Source organism: Pezoporus wallicus, unplaced genomic scaffold (genome assembly GCF_028554395.1).
Source record: "Pezoporus wallicus isolate ANWC-B61680 ecotype Strahan unplaced genomic scaffold, APGP_CSIRO_Pwel_v1 contig_3952, whole genome shotgun sequence".
In the NCBI taxonomy this organism is placed as follows: Eukaryota; Metazoa; Chordata; class Aves; order Psittaciformes; family Psittacidae; genus Pezoporus; species Pezoporus wallicus.
The window spans coordinates 609318-635790 of NW_026635034.1; the positions used below are offsets into that span (position 1 = coordinate 609318).

The following is a 26473-nucleotide window of genomic DNA, read 5'->3' on the forward strand; positions in this document are numbered from 1 at the left end:
ATGCTCCAACTTGAGGCACAGCACAAAGTAGTTTGATATTAATACAAGCTAGAACTCATCATGGAATAATCACATCAGCAGAGATTTATCTCTTGGTGAAGACGAGAATTTGTCTGGGAGCTGATCAGAATTTTCTCTGTGGACTAAACACTAAATTAGCACCAACGAGGTGGCGAGGACATGGTGAGCAAGAAGTCTTGCCCTGTGAATAAGGGCAATAAATGAGGTCTTAATTTAGTTGCATAAGCTCTTAACCTTTCTTGCTGCAAAGTGCCATCTAGTGTTCACAGCCATAGCCTGCCAGCGAGGTACCGTCCTGGCAGGCTTAAAAGAGCACTAAAGGGAAGGCAGACAAGCAAATAAACTTTAATTGCTAATAACCAGATGTTACTGATCTTTAATACATGTTTGTAGTAACTTAGGTAAATGAAGCTTCTTTACTATGTGATGGAATAGGAGATGTTTCAACTGGGTTCAAAAATCAATCTGGATCTCATAAAACAAAGCAGAGCATGTTACTGGAAAAGCAATTGTGGAATTTCATGCACAAAATGTATGCCCAACGATGTGTCAGATTTGCACATGCAGTGAGCACTGTGGCATAATTAATGTTATTTATGTGGCAGTGGTGTTTCTGCATGCTCCTGAGGGAAGTGGGATCATGCACTGCACATGGAGCACTGCAGGATGGATGGTCCCTTCCTTGTAAGTTTGCAAGTGAGCTGCATTGAGAAGGTGAATCCAGGAGCAAGAGAGCACCTTAATGGCCATGAGCCACCATGTAGGTGCATGCAAGTTAACTGTGCATGCAGATCAGTCATAAATAGCAAATGTACTTTGCAAGCATAAAATCAGACCCAGCAAAGACACAGTTTAGCATCTAAAGTGCAAGAACAGGAGAGGGATGATCCACAAGAACACTTCGAAGTTGGAGGCGGGGGGGGGAGGTAAAAAAGTGCACAAAAATAACTCCTTATCCAGATTTGTATCTGGGGCATCTTTCGCACTGTTTGGGGCTGTCCTGATTGGCTTGGCAATCTCTCTGCCACATCTGATCACCCCTGAAACCACCCTGAGCACAAACCTCAAACACAAAGGTTGTTATCATTATTATTTGTTGTTATCTGCAAAGCGCTGACAGCACTTAGAAGTGCCAAAGGATTCATGCTCTGGGTTCTACTCGTGCAGTGGCTAGGAGCAGAGTCTTAATTAGCCCAAAGAATGTCCATGATAGAGGACAGCCCCAGTGACAGGGAGCAAATTAGGTCTCTGACCCAGCAAAGCATTTAACCATGTGCCACAGTTTTTTAGTCCATGTATCTCTGGATTAAGACCTGGATGATGTAACCTTTTGCTGCCTTTAATTTTTCTGATTGCAGCATGAAGCATGGCTCAGCTTGCTGGCTCAGAAATCCCTGTGTACGGTATTAATCTGCTTTCTAAACTGACTCCTTGTGTCTGGACAAAACACCAGGGGTTCCTCTAAACCAAAGGATCTTTCCCATCTACCTTCCTAGACTTTCTGTAGGAAATCCCAGCCCTGTGTTCAGCCAGCCATGAATGGCTTCTCCTTTTCTGCTTTGTGATCTGCTATATCTTTCTCATGTTCCTTGTCTCACCTTGGTGATAAATAATAAAGTAAACAGAACAGCAGCAAAGAGCCTGTGAGGCTGCACAGATTATAGGGGATCCTGAGAAATACCCAGTTCCTGGAGTTTGGGAGGCAGAAGGGAGTCACCTTGCTTTCAGAACTGCTACAACCTTTATGAGTTTAACAGAAAACTCCCTGGCAATGAGGGCTGTATGAGGAGCTACATGTAACTCAGAGGGAATTCTGAGTTTACCCTGGGTCTTCTCATGCCATAGTAGAGGTTTATTCTCTGAAAGACAGTCTGGGAGCACGTCTGCTTTGCTTTGCAAGCCACATTGTAAGCTTGGTGGTTTCAGGGTGGGGAGAACAGAAGGTTTAAGGAAGAGATGTCAGCTGGAAGTTGGTGGGTGTTACACTTAATGATCTGCTTGCATCCCTGTTCAGGAACCCTCTGGGAGAATGTGCTATAAAATGCTCTCCTATGATACCTGCTCTTTTCCTGTACTTGCTGTTGGGCATCTGAAAGCACTGGGCCGGATGGACCTTTGGTCTGTGCACGTCACTTCTCTTATCTCCCATGTCCTTCAGTATGATTCTCTTAAGGTCTGTTTGTTGTTTCCATTTCTCTGACAGGACACAGTACCATGGAGGGCACCCCCACCTCTCTGGCCCTGTCCCACTGTGAAGTTGTACCTACACATATACTGCATGAAGCTGGCAGATGGGGTCCTGTAAAATCTTTGCACTCCTGACCATGTGCATCCATCTCTTCTTCTGAGCTGTTAGAGATGCTGTAGCACTGGATGCTGAATTACAAACTGCTTTGGTCATCTTAAATTTTGATGCAAAATCAAAACGAGGGAATTTATCAGCTCATGGTAGAAGTGATCACTGCGACTGTTTCTCATTTGCACTGACCAGAAGTGCCCAAGTGAGCATCTGAACCTAGATGTTGACAGGCTTCTCAGTCAGCAGTACAAGAGAAACAGACACAAGAGAGTGCTTCTGAGCTCTGGGAGGCAACCTCAGAGGTTTGCAGGTCAGGGTTAAAGCTCCCCTTGCAATGGAACCACCAGTTCTTTCCTAAAGACCAAGTGTGTTGCAGCATATGCCCAAACAGAACAGAGTGTGCCGAGAAACTTGAACTGGGGTTTGTTTATTGTCATGTACTCAGAGCAGCAGCATTTGTGCAGATCGGGGGTGGGGAGGTGGGGGGAAGCCCACCCCTCTCTTAATTACTAGAGCACAGTGTTTCTTTAGTGCCACCTCTTGGCCAGCCCACTATAAAGTTTCCTGCAAAGACGAGTATCTCATGTGACGTAAACATGTGAAACCTGCTCTGCTCCGTGCTGGTGGTTCATGGAAGAGGCAAATATCATACATTAGCATAGAAGAATAGCCTGAAATGTTTGTATTATTTCTTCCTTTGTTTCTTTACAGGCTTATGCTCTGATGGGCACGGTATGGGTTTTGATGTAGAATCCTACCAGCTGGTGTGTGCTCAGGCTTCAAATAGGATCATGGCAAAAACCTGAGCATTTTCAGATATAAAAATATCACAGTATTCCCCCCGTCAGAAGTTGCATACGGGTGCAGTAGAGAATGCTCTTTAGGCAGGTGCTCACCCTTGAGGTGAGGTCTGCAAGTGACAGATTCATCCATTACATCTCAGGTAATCTGTAAAAACAGTTCATTGCCTCCCCATGTCATAAACCATGATAATCTGGTTTGTACCCTGAGCGCATGTACCTTCCATTTCTAACTGGTGATTTTGGTTACGTCTCGATGGCGAGCTCTTCCAACCAGCACTACCTGATATATTTTAAAAGAATGGATGCTATCCTAGTTACCACCAACTGATTAATACAATTAACTCAATAACAGATTAGAAACATACCTTCTCATATAAATTACATATTACCCTGCTTTACTGCCCAGCCACTGATTGCAATGGTTTCTCCAAGTGCTTATCCTTAAGCCTCAAAAGCATCCCACTGAACCTGGCAGTCGAAGGCAACCCTCATATCACAAATCACATCTCCAACCCTGGCAATTCATAATTTGAAGACGCAGCAACCCAAGTGTTTGTGAACTGCAGTGATTCTTTTCATTTGGGCTTCTCCTGAGCATATTATGTGACTGAGTATGGTTTTACTCATTAAAGTCTCAGACAGTGCCTGTTTTGTTAACAACTATTAGGGCAGGAGTTCTTCCTTTTAATTGGCACCATCGGGAAATGAGTAGGGAATTGCTCAGGATGAAGGCAAAGATGAGGAAAAGGCCTTGCACTTTTCCATGCTGCAAAAGTTGTCCTGTTTGGAATAGTCACATCTGACCTGGGAACCAGCTCACCCTTTATTGCTGTTGGGGGCTGGAGGGAGAAGGAAATTTTCTTTCAGGATAAAGACAATCTACACATTGCCAGCAGATCCAGAAAATAATCATTTGAAAGCAGAAAGTTGCACACTTCAGGCTGCTGGCGAACCAGGCCTTTAATGCAAATTGAATATCTTTGTTCCCAGGTTTTTTCCAATCTTGCACCACTTGTTCAGCATTTCCTCGTTTTTTGGCACTGGTTTCCATAGCTGCGTGCAATCACACTCTCACACAGATGCCGTTCCGTGTTCAAAGCACTGAATGCTACGGGGCATATTAGTGGTTTTATGCTTTAGATCTATCTTTATGTAACTTCAGAGCTCATTAATATATACCATTTTATGTGATTAAAAAACACCAACCTGGCACATGAGCAGCTTTGAACAGGAGAACGGATTGCAAGGAAATGGCCTTTTTTTTCATTATGCAGATTTTAAGCTAGACATGAGATGGACCCAGCGAGTCAATGGACAAGGTACAACTGGTGCAAGGTAATCATTCCCTACCTGTGTGAAAACCCAGGAAGAGTCAAACACTATTTGAAACGCGAAGATTTTCACATCATGATTTCACAACAGTGGATATAAATGAGTGAAAAATGCCATTGTGGTCCTTTAAGGCTGCTTAAAATCTCAGGGAAAGCCACTGTCTTTTGCTGTGTGAAAAGCTGAAGACAGGACTGAGGTGTGGAGGTACCAGAGTGATGGGCTCACTAGGAACCTCTAAGAGCAGAGACCAGAAAGGTGTAAATACTCTGGCTGTTGGTCAGGTACAGTTCCCCCACTAGTTACAGCCTGAAATGTTGACTCTAACACTGTTTTGCCACAGAAGGATTAAGAACATGTGTGCCAGAGCAGTTCTTCTATGGCTGTGGTTGCTGGCTTTGAAGGATTGAGGTGATGAATGTCTCCTGGACCAAATATATTTCTGAATTTTCTGTCCATCAGTTCTGACTTTTCAAGCTCCTTTCTGTCCAATGACACCAGCCTGCCCCCAGCCCGCCAAAGCACAGGCTGGTTTTGCAACACCAACAGAAGAGATTGACCTTTTCGGTTGTGTGGCTGTCCATGATGTGGCTGTCTCTCCTGCCAGGGTGAAGATCACACAGCACAGGCTGACATCCTCACTCATGCTGTGACGGCTGCAACAATGAGGAGCCATGGGATGAATCAGGAACCAAAGCCAACTCATTATAGAGCATCCAAAAGCTGAGACGTCTGAAGGTAAGGAAACTTCTTGGTGCATTTGACAGCAATCAGAATACCAACATGGTCTTGAGGGACATTTGGGAGTGAGAAGGAAGTATGCCAGTGCAGTGTGAATAAAAAATTGACTGTTACTGAGGTATCTGGAATGCTGTAGGTGCATGTGCATAGGCATCACTGAGCAAAGGAGAGACACTCCCCCATCCCTCTGGGGAGCCCATATTTGTAATGAAGTTTTCTAGAAAGAAAAGATCCTTTGTGTTAGGATGGTCTGTCATCACTGCAGCGTGGGCAATGGCAGTAATGGAAAACCTGGTGTATAATCCACTGGATGCTCACTAAAACCTTCCAAAAATGGTCAGGCAAGCATGTTTTTCCTGCCTTAATCCCCGAGTTTGTGTTAGGGGTGTGTGACTCAAGTAGCAGTGCAGCCCCGGGTGGCTGGAATGGTGATAGGGAGAGCCACACAACCCACACCAACTGCATGCATTTCCCCAGTGCTGGGCAGCTTTCTCGCCTATTCCCTTCTTCACATTCAAAGGGCTGTACTGATTGTATGCAACTACGCCTGTGATTATATGCAAATTGTGACTAATGTATGAAATGAAAATCCCTGCCTGATGGCACAGAGATCTTCGACAGCGACTCCGCAATTACTGCCTCGCGACAATTTCTGCCGGGTGTTACTTACTCCAACACAATGCTGAGCACAGGCAATTTACTGCAGAGGTCATAAAGAAAAATTTCATTAAACCCACACCATGTAAGACCAGGTAGTTTCCCAGCTCCTGCTCCTGCTCGGTGTAAAGCCTTGGAGGCTGGCTGGGTGGCTGCCCAAGGGAAAAATCCCTCTCTGATGTGTGCAGCAGCAGTCGCGGTGGGGCAGTGAGCTGTGTGCTTTGTACGAGGATGCAGAGGCTGCTAAGCTGCCGTCTGCTGCACTCCCTGCCCTGCTGAACCAGGGGGATGGAACTGGCTGTTGTGAGTGCAGGGAGGCTTGCATCTGAGAAAGCCTATTGGGTGGCCAACAGCCTGAATTTAATAGTCATTTCTTTCCCGGGAACAGCAAAACCCCTGGGGACTTGGCGCTCTCTCCCACAGGATATCTGTTGAATACCCTGCAAGGTGCTGGACCAAATTCTCTCCACAGCAGCATCAGGTGCTTTCAGCTGCTGCTCGGAGAGGGCAGGGCCAGTTGGCAGCGGTGCAGGCGCTGTGCAAATGTGCTGATGTAGCGCTGACACGGGAGCTCCTGCCAGGGCCCTGCCTGCAGAAGGCTGGGCAGGCACGAGAGCTGTCTTTGTGCAGTGTAATTTACTGACAACCCCAGCTGTCCTGTCTCCTGTTTGGAGGTAGTGGAGACCCCCCACGCAGGTGCCACAACTGTGCCAGTCAGGGTGAATCAGGCTCTCCCAGCAGCCACCACCAAGGCGTTGTGCCTTCTCCAGCCCATGATTTGAGCCAGGATATGGCATCTGGTGCACCACGTGCCAACCACTGCCGAAGCTCTGCAGGGAGGAGCGGGGGGGGGGGGCAGGCTTGAGCTTTTGGGAAGAGACACACCAAAGAGGGTCCAGGGAAAGGGCTTCACATCCCTGTGGCTGGAGACTCAATTCAGTCCAAGACAACATTAACCTAACGATGGATGTTGAAAGAGTGCAACAAAAACCCTCATCAGTTCACTGATTTTTCTTCCAAAATAATGGCAATGTATATTTCAAATGAGTTATTCTCTTCCCACAACACCCTAGTTCATCCCTTTTTCCCCCTTTTTTCACGTGTAAGGCTTTGTTTTCCTTTGGAATATTACGATTTATAGAAAATATTCAATGTTGATGAAGAAACAGTACAATAATATCAGTTACCCAAGGAGAAATATTTGTATATACAGAGAGTTTAACCTCAGACACTCAGTTCACATATTCAAGTGTGATTTATATTGCCCCAGGCTCCGAGGCAGAGTGAACATTGACACCTTTGATGTTGAAAGAAGCCTAGTGATTTGGAGAGATTTGTGATGTCTCCATCAGCCTGTCAGTGGAAAACCAGGCAGCAAAGCCAGGCCCCCTAAAGATTTCAAGGCCTTGTAGGCAGAGGGATTGTGTAAGCATTTTACTTCCACTGAGTGCTTGAGACGTTGAGCACAAGTGGCCAGGCTAATTGAGTGCTTACAGGGTGCTGTGCTGCAGTCAGCATCTGCACAGCTCTCCATGGTCAATGCCCTTTTGGCTTGGAAAAGGTGCCAGTGTCAGTGATGGGGATATTTAGCAGCTGCACACCACTGGCTGATAGGGTGATTTGGTTCCTCTTGCAACCTAGTAGGGGGGTGGTAACCCAAAGTGAAGACTAATCCTTGCTTATTAGAAATGGAAAACATTTAATTGCACTTATTGAGAAGCAAATAAGCTCTGCCCAGAATTTTGACTCATTTCTGTGGTATCAAGTATCCAGGGCTTTCCATGTGGCAAAATAGTCTTGAGAAGGTTTGCCATCTCACACAGGCAAGGAACATGCTGCAAGGAAAAAAAGGCACCATCAGCATCTCCTGCACTGCACATCCCTGGCACAGGAACAGACTGTGCACCCAGGTCACTGGTGGGAAGCAGGTGGAAAGAGGGAGCAGGAGCTGATACTCCTTGTGAGTTGAATTCCCAGGCAATGTGTTGAAGAACACTTTGGAAGATAGGATTAAAACTCAGTACAATGCAGATAGATTGGGGAAATGGCTTGAAAACAGTAACATGAGATATAATGAAGACAGCTGTAAAGTGGTTTACACAGAATTAGGGACTGCTGGCTAGGCACACTAGGATCTGAGGATTACTGGGGATTATGAACTGAAGATGCATCTGAAATATGATGCTGTTGGAAAAACAAAGGCCCAGAGCTCCGTGCTCATATTGAGGATGAGATCTCATTTTAATCAGGCGTGCCCAGGGTTGCAGCTGAACAGGAGAGGTACAGAAACCATCCAAGCACTTGGAAACCAAAAGCGAGAGGGAGCTAGTAGTACAATTTGCCAAAGAAAGACTAAGGAGGGAGGGACTTGTAGTATCCAGAGACTGAATCTGCTTCCTGGTTGTTGAAGAACAAAATGTGAAGCTGTAGGTAACTCGGAAGCAGAGGAGGAGAATAGGCAAGGACCCCAGGAAACGAGTGTGAGTAAATGCCTTGCTCTGGTGATGACTTTTGTGCTAAAGCCCAATTCTGCTGGGCAGCAGTGAAGGGGGCAGAAATACGGCAATACAATGCTGCTCTGGGTACAGCACTGAAAAGCACTCAACCTATAGTGTGAGTCCTTATATATTGTCCTTACCTTGCTCTTGTCCCTTTGGAAAGTCCAACACCTGTCTGTTGTTGTGCCCTTTAAGAGAACAGAGTGTAAAGTCACAGGCTTAAAGGTTATGAGCAGGGTATCAGAGGCAGGAGAGCAGATGGATACCCACAGATTTGCCTCAGTGGGAAAGTGGAGAATAATTGTGGGTTCTGACTTTCCAGGGAGCCTCTATGGGGAACTAATAGTCTAGACTTGTCCTTTCTGAGGCCTAATTATGTCTCTCTGTCAAACTATAAAAACAGGAGTCTGTAGCATCACAGGGGAAAATGAAAGCTATTGGCCTGTGTTCCACATTTAATAGGATGTCAAAATCTAAAGCAGAATCTGACTGGTTTTTGACTGAGGTTAGAAAAGAAAATGCAACTAATTAGACTGTTTCTGAATATCCCTCTCTAATAGCACACTGTAACATCCTGGGAGTCCCAGACTCTCTGATCAGTGCTGCTGACTGGATGTGAGGGGGCTTTCCCGCTGATGGGATTCAGGCTCCACTTCAGCACTGTTGTCACTATTAGTGGGGACAGTTCCCTGGGAAATGCTTTGTGCCATTCTACCTCTCTGTGTTAAGGAGATGGAGAAACAGCTAGGGTTGGAGGAGGAGGTGTAGACAGAGAGGAGCAGGGTGCTCCATGGGAAGCTCCACACGCTGCTCATGATCTGGTCTTTTACAGTTTGCCTTGAAGATTAATTTTCTAAGTCTCTGAGAATGAAGGAACATTTGGAAGGTACCTTGTGTATGAAGAGCAGGCTTTGGGTACCATGGTCCCTGAATCAAAGTAACACACAGCGGTCTGCAACATATATAAAAGAGCATGCGAGTTAGAATTCACCCCCCAAAATACCCCAATATCTTATGTGTAAGCTAAAGCAGTAGGTCCAGGACTTTTTCTATCCAAGCTTCTCTTTCATGTCCTGCTTTTCCACCTGCACCCAAGTTCTGACCATTAACTCTGCTCCCACTCTCAGAGCTGCCTCCTCCTTGTTTGCAGCCCTTTGTAACCAAGCATGAGAGGACAACAGGATCAGGCACCTCTAGAAAACATGAGACAACAGGAGTTGGTGGCCTGTGTTTAAATGCATTAATTATACCTTGGAGGCTGCTATGTTAGGGAATGTTGGATGATGTCCTAGTGCCTTCCTGCATCCTTTGGAAGTTGTTAGATTTTTTTGTCACACTGAAATAATTTCTTAGAACTGCAGCAGTTACAAGTTCCTTTTACCTTTCCCTTGTCAGCTGCTCTCATTCTGAACCAACACTATGCTCAGCTGGCTCCTCATGTTTTACAGATGAACTGGAAAAAAAGTGGAATTTGTCCCACTGTGAGAGAAAGGAAGAGGGGAAAAAGTAACTGCCTACAAGATTTTTTCATGCAGGAAGTCCCACATCCTCAGTTTTGCCCTCTTTTTGACACAGAAATTTGATTGTCTTCTGCTTTGACATTCTGGGTTCCCTTTCTGGTTTCCATTCTTCTTTTCTGACCTGACTTTGGGTTAGTTGAGAACCTGCCAACTTTGCCTCACAGTCAAAACTAAACCCTGCAATTCAAACAGAGAGGACATCAATGGGCAGGGGAAAAATGTGGCCTCAAAATGATGATTTTAAAATGTCATTTCTGCAAGGTCTTGCAGAGGGATTTGAGTCAGGAAAAGCAGAGTCAGTGAGTCTGTGAGAAAACTGAAGGTCTTTCCAGGAGTCAGCCTGAAAAAGGGTGGGAAAGAGTGTAAAAGGAGACAGAACGACTTGCATAACCCAAAGGAGCTTAGGGGAGCAGAGAGAAGTGAGAGCACCTGGATCTCCTTGGGGACTGTGTGACTTGGCCTCAGCACTTGCATGGAGATGTATAGTTGTATTTTCCAATAACCTGATTTCACCCACAAATAATAGTTCCTGGAGAGACAGTTAATCTATGCTGTAAAGTGTGTCTTTTCCTAGGCTGTAGCTGGAAAAGAGACTCAAAGCAGCTTTGGACCAGTACTGGAAGCAGGAAAGAGCTGCTCACTGGAAAACCTTGTCCAAACAGACTTCTTTTCTGGTTTTGTATGAAGATGCCTAATTTTGCTGGATTCACAGATGACACAGACCAGCATCCACTGTGGCAGGGGCAAGGAAAGGAAAAGGACTTAGCCATGACTTAGAAATGTCTTTAACCTCAGGTCTATCCCATATCTGTAGTTGTAGAACTGATCCACACAAAATGAGGGTGGCAAAAATGTGGCCTTTCTACAGATCATTCCCTATGGACACCAGCTTTATAAAGAAAACATGAGGCACGAGGCAGCAGTTTCATTTTTCCATGAAATGGCTCATCTACTGCCAAGTCTGGACAAGGACAGGTCACAGGCCACTTTCTGGGGCCCTTGAGCCCAAGCTTCCCAGAGCTTCCCAAGAAGCTACTCTGATAAGGTCTTCAGCTGTATTTTTAGGATCAGGGTTTCTCCAACCAGCACAAAACCCTTCCTGGATGCCCTCTTCTTGTCAGGAGCTACCGAAATGGCACGTCTGAGCACCAGGGCATGGGTCACTTTGAAGTGTTGACCCTGGCTAAGGCAGTCAGGAAGTAACACTAAACTACAGCCTACTTACAATAGGGGGGGTTGAATTAATAACTACATAGTTCAAATTTAGCCTAAGAAATGATAAAACTGGAATTACAAGTGTGAGAAGGCCTGTTTTTTTCCCCTCTGTTTTCAGCTGTATGGTTTGAAGGTCAGAAGGTACATGCTGCTCAAATAAAGGATTACTTTTGCCTTTTAATCTGTGACATAAAGATGACATAAAATTTACCCCTGCGAGTTGCCATGTAAATGAATTCAAGTCAAATAACACACAGGGAGCAACGAAGCAATGCAGCCCACTCCGCTCTGCAATACGGGCACCGAGTTTGTGCCTAGAAATCCCAGAAATGGCGAAAAGCCGTTCAGCCCCACACAAGCCCCCCTCCTGCAAGAAATGGTGAGGGTTTTTTCCTGGGGAGGGGTGGGATGGGGGGGGTTAGAAGAGAGAAAGGTGATACAATGAGGGAAACGAGGTCGTCAAATCCATGTTAGATGACGGCACGGATTCCTTGGCTACCAAACGTGAGGGCCGAGCAGAACAAAGAGATTTGCATTCTAAGTGATGCAGAGCAGCCGGCAGTGTTTTAATGTTGTGTTTGCTCTGTGATGTCTTCATCAGGCGCTCAAAGGCAGCGGCTCTGGCAGCCGCGGGTCCCCGCGAGCCTGTCAAACTCCGTTTCCATGGTTTTCCTTCAGGCAGCACCATCGGCAGACAGCACAGAAATGGACCCCTGCAACCTGTTTTGAACAGTGTCTCTGATGTAGGGCCCCAGAGCGGGCATCAAACTAGCAACAAGCAGCAAGAAAATAACAATTTTGCTTTTCGCAGGTGTCAGAGCAACAAACAAAAGGCTGTTTGTAAGAGATGCAACATCCCCTTTTTGGCGGTGTTGGCAGTTTAAAGTCAGCCGGGCAGGCGATGGGTTGAGGAGGAGGTTTTGGAGGGGGTCTTGAGGAGTTCAAATCTTTAATCTTTTAGACTCACTAAGTAGGGCTTTAATCCTTTAGACTCACTAAGTAGGGCTTCTCATCACCACACCAACAGCTATTAACAGCATTTCAGTTACTCCATTTGAATCAATGAGGAGGGCTATTTTCTTTAAACAATTCCAGTTTTTTTCCAGACAAAGGGTCTGCCTCTTCCCTCACCTGGAGGAGCATTCCTTCATTTCAGTAAAAAGTTCAGAACATTTGAAGCCATATTTGAGCATTGCTATTGCATATTCAAAAGGTGGGAAAGACAAGTCCATGGTCTTTTGCCACTGGCTGCCTGTGTGCAGTGAAAGAGCAGGAGTCAGGAGAGCTGACAGCCAGACGCAGCTGGAGCAGTGAGTTTGTGAACAACGCTGGTTAGGGACTGTACCTCTTGATGCCTCAGTTTCACCAAGTGTGGATAATCATTTATTTCTTCTCTAGTGAAGGACATGCCAGTTTTATGCCCAAACATTACATAAAGCTGATGGTTACTTACTTGTTACATGTGGTTATCATGACACAAGTGACAGGAGCAACTCAATTCCCTCAAGGAGTAGTTTTACATCAAAGAAAATTGATGGTCAGATGCTGACCGAGTTACACAGAATCTGATTTTTCCTACCAATTAGTCAGCTTTATTTCAGCTGCCTGGGGAGGAGCCTTATTGGCTCCTGCTTTCTTTGCATTGCCTCTGCCAACCCAGGGAGAAGCCAGGAGTTGGGGAGCTTTGGGAATGTTGCATCCCAAGCTGCCTTTTTTTTTTTTCTCCTGTATTGAAAAGATTTCAATGGACATTTGGTTTTACAAGACTTATGGCTTCTGTTCAGCAGCTGTAGATGGTCAGCCAGGAGCTCACAACACGAGACTCACGCTCATCAGGGCTTTTTCCTTCACACATCCAAGACACTGGAAGTCAGCAAGCTGTAAGGATGGTGCTCCAGGATTCCTGCCTTTTCTGGGGCTCTGAGCTGCCCTTCAGTTGCTGCTCTTCAGTTGCTGCTCTTCAGTTCTCTAAAAGGAAGCCACAACTTTGTACTTTATGGTTGCCACTGCCTTGGAGACACACGGCTGCTTTCCTTAATGGAAAAGGTCAAAACGTTTGTGGTCTTGCTCCAAATTAGTGTGGAAGCCAGTGGAAAAATAGCCAAGCCCCATGGAAAACAGATGCATTTTTCAATCTCTCAACCCACAGCATACTCACTCATGGTTTGGCTGAAGCTATCCAAAGCACATTCAGCAAATGCTGTTCCTGTCTTCACAAAACTCACCTCCTACACTTGTAGCTTTCAGAACAGATCAATTTAATACTTAAACTCTAATTAAGTGGTTAGTTATTTATTGCAGTGTCTACATAGGGAGCGGGCTGAAGTCACTAAGTGTGTTTGGAGATGCCAGGACTGCCAGGGAGCAGATACAGATGATGCAGCACTGCAGCTGAAATCCTACCTTCACCCTGTGTTTAAATTAATAGTCTCTACAAGATCTGTAGACAAAATGAGCTTAAGATTGAGAAGGTTTTCAGGCTGCTCATGACATACTGGTTATTTTTTTAACTTTAATTGATCTGTTAAATACAAGCAAAGCATTATTAAAATCAATACCATTGCTTCTATCGAAGCAATCCCGGGCACAGCTACAGGTTGGGCAAAGAAGAGATTCAAAGCAGCCCTGTGGAGAAGGACTTGGGGGTTCTGGTTGATGAGAAAATGAACATGAGCTGGCAGTGTGCGCCTGCAGCCCAGAAAGCCAACTGTATCCTGGGCTGCATCAAAAGGAATGTGACCAGCAGGTCGAAGGAGGTGATCCTGCCCCTCTACTCTGCTCTTGTGAGACCTCACCTGGAGTATTGTGTGCAGTTCTGGTGTCCTCAACATAAAAAGGACATGGAACTGTTGGAACAAGTCCAGAGGAGGCCATGAGGATGATCAGGGGACTGGAGCACCTCCTGTATGAAGACAGGCTGAGAAAGTTGGGGCTGTTCAGCCTGGAGAAGGCTGCGTGGAGACCTCATAGCAGCTTCCAGTATCTGAAGGGGGCCTATAGGGATGCTGGGAAGGGACTCTTCATTAGGGACTGTAGTGACAGGATAAGGGGTAACAGGTTAAAACTTAAACAGGGGAAGTTTAGATTGGATACAAGAAGGAAATTCTTTCCTCTTAGGGTGGTGAGGCACTGGAATGGGTTGCCCAGGGAGGTTGTGAATGCTCCATCCCTGGCAGTGTTCAAGGCCAGGTTGGACGAGGCCTTGGGTGAAATGGTTTAGTGTGAGGTGTCCCTGCCCATGGCAGGGGGGTTGGAACTGGATGATCTTAAGGTCCTTTCCAACCCTAACTATTCTATGATTCTACAACACTGATCAGCACCAGGACAAGGCCAGGTACACCCATACTCACGGAATAAGTAAAGTATTCACAAATCTCAGCATTGCTAACTGCTGTGTGTGAGGTTTCTGTGTCACAGGAATAGTTAAATTCCTTTTCCACTGATACAAACAGGACATTTGTTATTAATCTATTACTGCACAGTGCAGAATTTGCTCTGCCTTTCTCAAGAGGCAACTGCAGAGCAGAGCAGCCTCTCAGTGAACAGCAGCATGAAGGGATAGGGTGAACAACCTGCAGACTCTGGCACGGATTCCTTTTGATCAGAAGAGCTGCTCCTGACTCTTGTTGGGTGTCTCATGATGAAAAAAACCTCCTCTGGAGCATAAAAATGTGCCTGTGTCACAGTGGAGTCAGAAGCTGGCACTCAAGAGTGCCAAGACTATTCTTTAATGAATACTTGTGTGTGCGGGATGTTACCTGATCATACAAAATGTGGCTTGTATTGTTTCCCAGTTTTGGAAGTAGCTGTAAATTGTGTGGGTTAGAGCAAACAACTAGGCAAAGCAGAACAGACTTCACTCAAGCACGGTTTGGAGCCATACTCCTGTGTAGCAGGGTAAAGGGGATGTCTCCAGGGAATTTCTGGCAGGAATTGGGAACAGTTGCATTAAAACTGGGGGCTTTTGACAAATAACCCCAAAACCCCAATCTCATCTCCTATGTATAAGTGCACTGTTATTTATGGGACTAAGCTGGAGGGAGGGGTGATTAGGACGTGCTAACTTGTATTCTCTCCATTGCTTTGTGAACTCTATTCTAAAATCAGCAGACACACAGATGTATTTATTTTGGAATAAGAATACTTTGTTCTGGTTTGGAATAAGCCTCTCCAGAGGTTTATTGTTGTATATGTGGGCAAGATTTGAGGGCTGCACTAATGAAACAGGCTCCAAGTGTAGAAGGTGGGAGAGCCTTACCCAGCCAGCCACTGCTTGCCAAGGTAGCAGAACTACAGTGATTGACAATAACATTGCTACTCCAGAATGAGAGTGGGCACAGAGTTACCCCAAGAGTTGGGCAGGGAGAAGCCTCTTCTGTACTGGGAACCAGGTAGCACCCTTGGGCCCCATCCCCAAATTACTAATTATTCCATAGGATGTCTCTGCTGTGGCTGTGTTCCCATTCTCATGCTTTGATTCAGCAGCACAATCTCACTGTTACTTGCTATTCTTACTTTTCAGGCTTATTAGGACAAGGTGTTTTTTTTTTACAGGAGAAAAACAGTCTGCAGTTGTACTTTGCCAGTAAGCAGGGGTTTATCACGTAAGAAGTGTTTCTGGGATGTCAGATTAATGTTATTCTTCGGAGTCATGGTTGGGAAAGGTGAAAAATGAAATCAAAAAAGGACAAATAAATTAGCAGAGCACAGTGTGCATGAGGTGCCCTGAGCAGAGAAAACACTCTGGATGACACACCCGGGGTGAAACAGAAGTGGGAAAAAGTAATTTCATCTCAGCACTTGCTTTGGCTGACTTCTCAGTCACCAACATATTAATGGCTTTTCCCCTAGCAACTACAGAGCTTCCAACATGCAACTATTCCTTGGTCATAAAGACAAAAAATTGAGTTTGCCAGAACAGAGCTACCCCATTCTGGGCTGCTGACAACAGTCCCAGACTGTCCATATGCTCAGCTGCACTCCAAAGTGGTAAAGCAGCATTTTTGCTCCTGCTGGTGCTGGTGGTGTCCCTGTTGTTGTTATTGTTTCCATCCAGACCCCCTCCTCTTCCCTGGAGCTCCTGCCTGTTCTGTTTCAGGCTGTACAGACAGCAATGTCACAGCTCCTGAGTGCCGAGGAGAGGGAACAGACGTAGCTGTTGTCGCCTCCCTGCGAGCTGGTGGCATGGCCTGTCTCACTCTGTTCCTAGAAACAGCTCCTGCGGGATGCTTGGGGAGCAGTGAGTGAAAAGGGACACAGAGGGAGCAGGGATGCTCCCATGGGGCAGGTCTGAGTGGAGATGGGTGACTGTGGCCCATCTCTGGCAGGTGGAACAGGACCTGCCACCTTTGGGACTGGGGGGGCTCAGAGTAGTCCCTTTTCCTGATGCATTGTGTATAATCGATGAGATAGGGAGCAGGCAGTGAGGTGGCAAAGGACTAGTGGGTCCCTGACTCCTGTAGGGGATAGACAGGCAGTTCCCAGTTCCTGCCCTGCAGGAATCAAGGGCTCTAAAGGTTTTGGTAGAGATCGACTGAAATGTTCCCTCTCTCAGTGAACACCATGGCGTTTGGATTCTCTCTGCACACAGGCAGACATGGGTGTTAGGTGAGACCCCCCATGCACTGCCTGTGAAGACTTTTCTTCACAGTACAGTTCATGATTGACTTAAGTCTACACTGCATTTTAAAGGGGTAATCCCATTTTCTCCTCCATCTCTCAGCTAGACCCCCCGCCCATCATGCTCACATCCAGCCAAAATCTAATCATGGAACAGGCCACATGGCTGCAGAAATGCTGTTCATACAGAGTGAGCAGAGAGGTAACAATGGTGGCAGCCTGGCAGACTGTGAAACTGCACCCTTGACTGGCATCATCTAATCCCCATATTTAACTCTGTATTAAGCATCCTGATGTCTTACAGCACGCAGAACTCACTGCTGTTTTACTGACCTGGGGGTCCCTGATGCAGTGGACAAGCTCAGACAGGCAAGCAGAAAAGCTAAAGATATCAAAATGCTATTTTCTACCTTTAGCCATTAACAATAGACAGAGAAATTAATTGTTCTGATTCCACAAAAGACAAAAATGGACAAAATAAGAGGCTCTTTCCACTATTAGATCTATTGTCTTCCCAAAATTACTCTCATCACAACTTCCTATGCTTTCAGAGGAAGACATCCAGTGCTACGTGCCATCTTTAGGGTAAGGAGCTTTGTGTTTATCTGCATGCTCACTGCCAAGCCAGATAAGAGATTTTACTCTCTACATTATCACTATTTAGGAGCCAGTCTGACTTTAAAAAGAGGGGTAAATATTTGAGCTTCTTCTGCAGACCTAAAGTGAGGCTTTTTATACTTATTTATATCCACTAAAATAATCAGCTTGAAGAAGCTTTTTTAGCTTCTTGGGCTAAAAACTTCCCTGTTGCTAATATCTGCTTGCTCTGTTCATTATTCTGTGCTAGACTCTTCCCTCCCCTGATTGCATGTTATCACCTTCAATGGAACAGCTGTGTCATTGCTAAAGGGTGTTAATCTTCCCCTATCTAACACCTTATTGACAGCTAGAATCAGGGAGGCCCCCAGTCTTTTCTGACTTGGGTGACTTCAACATTCCTTTTTTAGCTTCCTTTTCGTTTCATACCAATCCTACTGTTCTCTGACCTGGAGAGGCAGCCAGGTGGCTGCAGCCAGGTCTGAAACAGTCTGTGTCAGCTGTAGTGATCGTAAGCAGGAGCATATTCCCTAACAATGTCAGGGGACAATAAGCCACAGGTAATCAATAAGCACAATACCTGCAGACAGCAGAGCTCAGAATAGAAGCTGCTCCATCAGGTGGGACAGCTGGCTTGGATTTGTATGGAGTGGTGTGAAAGGCACCATGGCTTCCAGAGAGACGGGAGCAGTGCTGACAGTGACAGATCCCCTGTTACACTGTGCCACTGAACACAACGAGCTGCTCCAGCAGGTACAGCTCATTTCTCCTGAGAGTTCTGTAATGCGTTGGAATTACTCTAGAATTGAATTTTCCTCAGTTCCTGTTGCCTGCCACTGTTCTGGACTGCCCTGCAGTGCCCAAGGTCACCCTGACTTCTGGGAGGTCTGGGGAGTTGCCCTGACTCTAGAAAGATTGGGTTGCCTGTACAGATCTGCCTTAAAACAGCCAGCACAGCAGTGGGCACCTCAGTCAGGACCCTCATGAATGCTGGGTCCAAGGGGATCTTTTCCAGACATAGCCTGTTCTGCATTGAGGAGAAACAGGAAGACCCTTCTTTTTTCTTAGCCTTTATGCTCCTTGACTGTTAAATAAATGTAGATATTCACATTTATCCCACCTGTGTTCAAACACAGCCCTGAGGTGCTGAAGTTGGCAACAAATTGCCTTTTCCTCATCCCACTTAAGGCTGGTGTCATGTCCTAGAGGTCTTCCTATGGGAAGCAACAGCTTCTAATTGGAGACATTAAGCAGTTAATCAACACCAGTTGCCCTTGCCTCCTCTTGAAGTCACTGTAGCAGAGTGGTGGCCACCCAAAGTGGGACCTGAACAGCCCACTGGGGAGATAACTGCAATTGCCCACTGAGCCTAAGTGTTTCTGACAGTAGAAAGCATCTGCCAGTAGGCAGCAGGTCAAGATGGATACAGTTCTCTTGGGTTTTGGATTAGGAGGTAGGTGCAGAAGGAGACAAATGGGTTCATAGAAAAAATACTTATATATGTAAATTTAGTTTATAAAGCAAGTTACTCATTCTGCCTCTCCTGTACTTAAAAAGGCAGCTGAGTGCAACACAACACAGGGACATGAGTACAGAACTGAGAACTGGCAGTGTAGGGGGCTTTTGTAGGACTTGAACTGATCTAATTTTACTCCTGTTGTAACTGGAGTTATCTAATTGACTATGATTATTAAATTTATTAGACTGGTCAAACCAGGGCAATACTAATAGGCAATGTGAGCCCAGAGTAGCTTTACCTAACAGCCAGTGTACAAGTACTCACTTGATGATGAGTTATATCCTAGTTTGAAGATACATGCTGCCTATGACTGTCAACTGACTTCAAATTTGACCCTCACAAATACTGTATTTCCTTTCAAATACATTTTCTGTGGGGCTGCAGTTCCAAATATCCTGCTGCATCTCCACAGCCATCAGCAGATTTCTTTTGGGTGCAAACTGGGCCAGTGACATTTTCAGATAGGCTTGGCCAGATGCAGTTGCCAAAAGAACCAGGCCAACACAGAGTGTTGTTAATGAAAGAGACACAGACCCACGGGGGACAACATGAACATCAGGTTATTTGGCCACCAGCTGATTCCTTATCAGGAAGTGATGTAGCAGGAGACAAAGTTGTATTAACACACGCTGAGAGGCTGCTGTCACACGGAGAGGCACCGCACTTGGGATAATAACCTGGTCTCAGCATTCCCAAGCCCACATCAAAATAGAACATGTTGGACATCCCATTTTTTTTTCTTTTTGCTTTAGTTTTGCTTTTCACACCACACACTGCTCAGCCAGTGTTAGCTGACTCCCTCCATGTGAGCCCTGGGGAGCGGAGCTGCCTGGCCAGCTGACATCTGCAGCATCAGGGCTTTGGTCAAGTCATGGCTCGCTGGCTGGGCTTGTCCTGAGATTGTTTGATATGGTCTTAAAGTACAAACAACTCATTTTCCCATCTCACAAGAAGGAAAAGCATTAAAACCTGGCTGTTTGTTCTATAACAAAATGCACTCATTAAGTAGTAAGTGTGCTTCAGGATGTTGGCTTTGTTCACTCTGACCAAACTCTCTATCCGGAGGTCGCAGCCAGACAGCTAAGAGAGGTCTGTGTATTATTTAAAGGATGGGCAAGGTCACGGTGGCCTGAGCATCCCGGGTTTGAATTAATCTCCCTGGCACACCAGCCTGCTCTGGCTCCACCGCCTGCGCTCGCAGGTACATTCGTGTAGAGCAATGCCATCCAGTGGTTGCTCAGATTCATCACAAAGCCAATGGCTCCTTCCTGAAGGACATTACACAAGCCGAAATGCTTCAGCTCCTGTTCCCAGCTAAGGCATTTCTCAGATACTAAAAGACTGTGACAGCGGCCAGCTTGATTGCTTCCAGCTTCTTTGGGTTTTGCATGTAAAACCCAGGTGTGTTTTAAGTAGCAGCCACTTTAACAGACATTTTTGGGGAAATGTTTTATGTATGAAGTCCAAATACACACATCTATCATCATGCCTGAATTTTGGAGTGGGGAGGGGTTACATGGAGTCATGTGGAAAATTATGCTGATTTTTGACACAAAATATAGCCTGTGAATGAAACTTTCTGTGTCCAAAGCCCAGGAGTTACTAAAGTCACTCAGTGGGACGTTTTTCCTGTAGGATAGTGCCCAAAGGAAAGGACAAACAAGGGTTGGGTTGTGCAGAACCTTTCTCCATCAGTGTCACATTTTAAAGAGCCCCAGTATTACAGGCTACCCAAGGGCTGGATATTCTGTGTGTGTGTGTGCTTAGACCTGCCTGGCTGCAACCTCTCCCCTGCCTCCTCCCAAAGACGGACCATCACACTGTGGCAGAGGCCAACATCCCAGAGTGACTAAATTACGATGTCAACATGTTTTGCCTGTTGCACTCCCCAGGTCAAATGTAATTATGTGTCACACCAACCACCACAACCCAGCCCCGGTGCACTGGAGCACAGGCTGTGGCTGTGCTGGAGGGGGTGAGGCTGTTACCACCAAGGGGCAGCCCTCTGCAGCTGGGTGCATGTACCCAGTGGGTCTGACCCTCCCCTACACTCGGGTCCCGCTCGGCGGTACAGATTCCAGTCAGGCACAGCACCACCGGGTGCTGCTGACAACAGGTGTCTCATTAAACATCTCTCAACCTTACAGGCATTCACATTGACAAGAACCAAACTCACACTCAATCACAGCTTAATCACAGCCAAACTCTATTAACAAGTCATACTAATTACCAACTTCTAACAATTTCTCAGGTTCAGAGGCAAAATATCCTTTCTTTATAGATGAAAACAGACTTGTGATACTCCAGCTCTGGCCATAATTAGGTCCTTTTAACCAAAACAAACCTAAAATAAAAATCCAGGCGGATTCCTTTGTGATAACAGTCCTGAAAGTACAGTTGTACAACGTGATGTTTTGTTTGTTTTAATTTTGTATCTGCTGTGTTGCCCACAAGGGCCCAATTAGCCTGTTACAGATGCTGCCATCAGTTTTATCCACTTGTCTTTTTTGTGAGTTTTTTTTAAGAGGGGTAACTTGTAGCACAGATTGCTGGCCTGCAGGCATCCAGAGATCAACAACCAGCTTGCTGTGATACCAAGCCCCCTGTGAAACAGGCAGTCCTTACCCACAGCATTCATAATGCAAAGGGTAAAATGAACAGAGGGGAGGGAGGAGCTTGCACTGGATTTTGGATTAGCATGGAATAATCTGGTGTGTTCAAAAGTGGCCTGAAGATGGCAATTCTGCCATGGCTAAGAATAACTCTGACATACTCTGGCTGCTACACCTTGGAAATTAAAATGCAGGGTTTATTTTTAATAGCTTGAAGTGCTGCCTTGCAACAAAACAGAAAGTTCTTAAGACGTGGCTTTGAATTGTACCTGTAACTATTTACTCCTGTCCCCTGGTATGTTCAGCACATGTGTGATTCCATGTTAATCTGGACTCTTTCCTCTGTTGTGTGGCTGTATTGAGTGGCTGAGCACTTGAGAACTTATTTGTGTAACTGATATGCTTACAAAAGGGTACATATAAATAACATGAAAAACTGACGGGGGGGGTATCACTGCTGTGGCTAATGCTTCATCCTGCTGCTGCTGGAGGGGCAGAAAACCCACACAACAGTTAAGGACTAATGTAGAACTTCCTAGCATTTTCTGAGCAGTGTTGTTCAAGGATAAGCCTCTTTCCCCATACCTGCAAGATCCCAGTTTGTGTTGGTGTGAGGGTCATTACATGCAGGTATCCAAAAGCAGCCACAGGGAGGACCACAGGCTCTGTCCTTTGCTTGCCTGCACTGCTGGAGACCAGCTGCGACCCTGGTGTGATGAAGGGTGACACAATGGCTTAATGGCAGTATAAGACAGAGTGAATCAGTCCAAAAACTGTTACCTGGCAAGAGCAGAAGGCTCGGATTTAAGGTTCAGCATTGAACTCTTTGTCTTGAAAGGGTACAGTCCTCTTGTCCTGACACTGCTGTTGGCAGATGGCATCTCTATATGCCAGTGAAGAGTTTCTGAGGCCCTGGAACAAGGAGAGGTACAAGTTTGGTTTGTCTTTTAGAGAAAGTACTTGTTTTCAGTGTAAGGTCCACTCCTGCTTGAGTAGCAGGAGGAAAAAAGAAAGGTCTTTGTTCAGAGCCATAGTAAGGTGGAACAGGAGATGAGATCTCCATGTGCAATGGAATAACCATGAGAACATTCATGCAGTGTTTCATCAGGGGAAATGGGAGATTTTGTCTCGCCATGGTCTCATTCCTCTTCCTAAGAGGCTGTTTCAGACAGGAGCAGAGCACTTTTACCTGTGTTTTGCCAGATGAAATGTGGAAGAAGAGGCCAGCAGGTGTGACACAGGCTCCTTCAGCACAGAATCCCAGGGCCGAAGCCTGACTCCTTTTGGGGAGTACAGTGTCCATGATCAGCATCAACCCTTCCTAGTTCTGAGCTTTGCTCTGGCATGTCAATTTCCTTCTTCTTTATGGATTTTTACTATTCCTGAAATTAACAAAAAAAGGAATGAATTAGAACAACTGAAGCTTTACTCTGCTGTGGAGCCGTCACTTCTGATCAGAACCTGAAATCCCGCTTCACACTCCTCCAGTGTGGAAATCTGTCAGGTAAATAGAAATCACCTCGTAAAAGCCCTTAAACAGCTCTGGTTTATATTTTAATTGAGGAACAGAACATTTTAAGCACTTTTATTGGGTGGTGCCTGCTGAATGACAGATGTCTGCAGCGGAGTAATGCTGAGCACACTTTCATAAAACAGGGCAATTCCTTGCTTAAAACATTTACAATTAAAGGCTTGATTGAATAACGACGAGTTCTGTGCATGGAGCTCATTTCTGCACTTGTTTGTGCACCTGAACCAGGCTGTGATCATTCCGTAGGTTGGATACGAGGTGCCAGTTGCTTTGTTCAGTGACCAAATAGTGCTCACGGGCACAGCTGGAAACGTGCCTTTGATTTTTCACCGTGACAGAGATAAGGTTCCCTGTGCTGTTAGACCCGCTCACACCCTCCTTTCAGCTGGGAGGCTGGGGTTGGTGGGTGCTCTTAAACATGGTAGTAACTCCCCCCGTTTGTCAACAGGTAGAGATCTGAAAATGAACCCTAATCCTTGGCAGCTGAGAGCCTGGAGTAGTTTCTGCTTTATTTTCCTATCTAGCTCCTGTGACCCCTGTTACTGCAATACCCAAGAACATCACCTCTGCTCATACACTGCTCCTCACTGTATCTGAAGGAAATTAGGCTGGCATTAATATTAGTTTCTCCTGTTATAGGTGAGAGCTGTGAATGTAGAAACAGCCTTAATGAAAGCACAAAATACCCAACAGCGAACCAGTGACATGGCACGCACCACAACCTTTTGCTCAAGCCAACAGACTCAAGTGAGAAAGGACTTTGAGTTTCATCCCTACCAAACTGAAAGAGACCGTGCCTGAACTGACACTTTCCCAAAGAGAAAGATGAAGCTCTTGCCACAGCAGAAGGGACATGTGTTCTGGGAACTGCAGAGGCAAAATGTGTCATGGGAAAATCTCAACGGATTCAGCCCAGGACGAGAATATGCAAATTGATGCAAAATTAAATGCAACTGAACAAGATAACACATATCCCAGCAATGGAGAAAACTCACAGCATACTTGCAAAAAAGATGGAGCTTAAATCCAAGGGGGAGATGAGGATGTCTGAGCAGTCCCCAGTGACTGTATTTTGGCAGGAATATGAAGGGTTTCCCAAAAGGAGTCAAGAAAGTGCTGCAGAAATGAAATACGGAGCCACTGAAGTGCCATGGTCAGTTACAGAACTAAACAGAAGATGTGTAACCCAGCCCTCTACATAACAAACCAGGTACTAAGTAATAATATAGTTTGTCTGCTACTAAAAAGTCACCGTGTAGCTCACTTTTGGGATACTGTATTTTTTCTCCTCCTGGCCTGCTCTGCTGGCAGTGATTTTCAAGAGTTGCTGGTTTCCAGCTCCAGAGCGGTTTAATTTCAGTTCCAGGGGAAACAAAACTCTAACCTTGTTGTGTGAAATCCCTGAAGATGTGGAAATGTCCTCTGTGCTCCAACACATCTCTCTGTCACCAGGAACTACTGACGCCATCCCTGTGCCACTGGGGTGAGGAACCCACAGCACTGCACCGGTTCCGCAGCAGCACAGGCTGCCCTGCTCCACCCTTAGAAGCAAACAGGTATTCTGTTTACAAACCAGCACGAGGGAAGGGGAAATGATGTTTTGGGGCTGTTATTCTCTACAGGAAACGGGTGTCCTGTTCCTGTACCCATAGCTGAGCGCAGCACAAGGGGTTAGGCTGGAAGCATGTGCTGATGGAGGCATGGAGGAGCTGGCTTGCAGACCTGCCTTTTCAAGGGTCAGCACAATCTCACGTAGCGCACAACTCTGTTAGTGTGTTCTGGTTTTTTAACAACAACAAAAGGACAGCATTGGCTCTTTTCTGACAAGGATACGGTGTAATGTGTGAGAAATGAGAACAAGTCAGTCTAAAGAGGAAGAGTGCAACACATCAGCTACAAGCCTAAATAAATACTGAGGTCTGCAGCTGCCTGGCCTGGTTTTGGTTTTACATATATGACTTCTATCAAGATACAGTTTTATTTCTCAAACCTCTCCCTTTCACTGTTAACCATGTATAGTTACTACCTATTCAACAATAATAATAATGATAAAAGAAACAGTCTTTTTAGTAGAAAAGATAATTTCTAAGCAGGATATATAGTACTCTGAAAAGCTACCAGGGCTGTCCCCACAGGCCCCATATCCAGTGGGATGTGTTATTTCAGCCTTGACAATGAAATGGAAGCTGGTCTCTACCATGTGGACACAATGCATTAGCATTCCTCAGTAGTGCCCTATGAATGACACAAAGGTTTGCACCAAGATGCAGTCAGGGCTTGAGTCAAAGCAGTGTCCAAGTGCATCTTTCCAGGGACGCTGGGATGTGAAGCACTCCTGGGTTTCAATGACAAAATGAGCCCTTGTGCTGTATTCCCCAGGCTTTCTCCTAGACGTCTACCAGTTACACCCTTCCCTCCCGCCTGCAATTAGCACTTACAGTGTTGCAAAGGGAGATGAGATTCGCTCTGTACCGTCCTCCTTCAGAACTCGCTCACACCTTCCCCACTGGGTGGGAACATGTGCTGTGGGTTAGGAAATATTCTCATAGTGGAATTACATTTGCAGCAATCCCACCCCCCGCCTCCTGTTTTCTTCTCACCATGAGACTCTGCTGCTCATCGTGGTAGAGGAGCACGTGAACATAAAAGCACAGACACAGCGTTTGGTTTAGCAGAGCCCCACATCTCCGTGACTGTTCACTCCCCCCAGGAACTGCATATGCACAAATTGGGCCCAGTATGCTTCATACGGGGTAACTGGAGCCAGATAAGTGCCTGCAATTTTGGGAGAGTGGGGTGAGGAGAGAAGTGGGAGTGTATGAACCACTGACCTTAATTAGAGGAGATAAAAATGTTGAAACATGATTCCTAAGAAAACCAAGGAAGGCCTCTATTGTTGAGTGTTTCCACATGGATGCCACTGAGAAGAGGTCAAGTGCTTTCTATATACTTTAAGTAAACAGCAGATTGTGAGCTCATAGTCTGGATTTGAGCAGCCTCTGTGTTCTGCAAGATAATAATTGAGTCTTATGCACTTAAGGTTTGATATCTATTGACATTATTACTTGAGAATTGCCAGGAAACAGAGCGACAATTAAGAGTATAAAGTTTGCTAGTAAAGCTATGCCTAATGTCATACATGGCTAATCCCATGCTAGGATGGTCTCCTACTCTAGGAGAGCATCCATGATGGACCCTCTTAAAAAAGGGTCTCTGCTGTTGGTGGCTTTCCCTGGTAAAGACCTGTGTGCCTCCTCACATCTTCATTGTTATGTAAACAATGTACACAGCCTGCAGAATTACATCTGCTAAATGAGGAACGGGTTGTATGTCAGGAGTAAAGTGCTCCAAAGAAGGTAGTTTATTTCCCTGCTACTGTGGAGCGTATCAAGCCAAGTTAAAACGTTAACCCTAAAATTCTTCTGTTCTTCTTTGCAGCTATCCAGACTGAAGGTTAAGAAGATTGAATGTGGTAGCTTTGTTGCAAAACCAGCTCCATTTCCCTACCTGGA

At 45.7% G+C, this 26473-nt stretch overlaps 2 long non-coding RNA genes across 4 annotated transcripts; one reads left to right on the plus strand and one right to left on the minus strand.

Moving 5' to 3' along the window:
* Window positions 1–7499: 7499 nt before the first annotated feature.
* LOC130602955 (uncharacterized) lies at window positions 7500–24360 on the minus strand. Of its 3 annotated transcripts, none has more exons than XR_008973029.1 (4): window positions 24214–24359; window positions 22620–22812; window positions 22211–22342; window positions 7500–7685 (listed from the first exon to the last, which is right to left on the minus strand). It is a non-coding gene; the product is annotated as an uncharacterized LOC130602955 (long non-coding RNA). The 3 variants fall into 3 exon arrangements; XR_008973045.1 differs by lacking the exon at window positions 7500–7685 and adding an exon at window positions 8534–9827 and having other exon boundaries at window positions 24214–24360; XR_008973037.1 differs by lacking the exon at window positions 7500–7685 and adding an exon at window positions 10482–10600 and having other exon boundaries at window positions 24214–24360.
* Window positions 24361–24392: 32 nt separating this feature from the next.
* LOC130603099 (uncharacterized) lies at window positions 24393–26184 on the plus strand. The gene is made up of 2 exons (XR_008973063.1): window positions 24393–24517; window positions 25568–26184. It is a non-coding gene; the product is annotated as an uncharacterized LOC130603099 (long non-coding RNA).
* The last annotated feature ends 289 nt before the right edge of the window (window positions 26185–26473 follow it).